This window comes from Microtus ochrogaster, chromosome 4, assembly GCF_000317375.1.
Source record: "Microtus ochrogaster isolate Prairie Vole_2 chromosome 4, MicOch1.0, whole genome shotgun sequence".
In the NCBI taxonomy this organism is placed as follows: Eukaryota; Metazoa; Chordata; class Mammalia; order Rodentia; family Cricetidae; genus Microtus; species Microtus ochrogaster.
In genome coordinates, this window is record NC_022011.1 from 4,748,180 (window position 1) to 4,748,915 (window position 736).

Below are 736 nucleotides of genomic sequence, written 5' to 3' on the forward strand. Positions count from 1 at the left end.
TAGAGAAAGGCCAGAGGGGAAAAAAAAAAAAAAAAAAAAAAATCCATGAGGTAAAACATAGATTAATTCAAGTTATAAGATGGCCTTATATAGCTTGGGACAAACCTAAGCGATAGGCAGAACTTTCATAATTAATAGTAAGTATCTGTGTCATTTTAAAACCCATCTATATATGGTGCCCAACGTCAGGCTCAAATATCCAAACACAGGGCCTGAGAAAGCTAAGAAAAGTCTAGACGAGGAGCCAGATGTGACTTTCTAGTCTGCAGTCTCTCAGGCAGACCAGCATACAGAAGCACCGCTTCCAGTCACAGCCTGTGGGCTGCAGGCTGGAGCCCAAAGCCAGCAGCACGAGCCAGCCGCCAGCAGCACGCACCAGCGCCAAATGCTAAACCGAGTCTTGCAGCAGGTGATGTGACAGTTTAAGATTTGTCTCCTGTGGTCAGAGAAGGCTGCAGGTGCTCAGTGAAGACAGATCCAGACTGGAGGGGAAAAAAAACTCTAAATAGATTTTTAAAAATGTGTGTAAGCTTTAAAAAAAAAAGGAAATAGGTAAAGAGAGTAAAAAAAATAGTTTATAACTAATAAGATAAAGTCTTTAAAGAGAGAATATAATAACATAATATAAAAATATAATTAAACCAGCACTCCGGAGGCAGAGGCAGGCGGATCTCTGTGAGTTCGAGACCAGCCTGGTCTACAAGAGCTAGTTCCAGGACAGGCTCCAAAACCACAG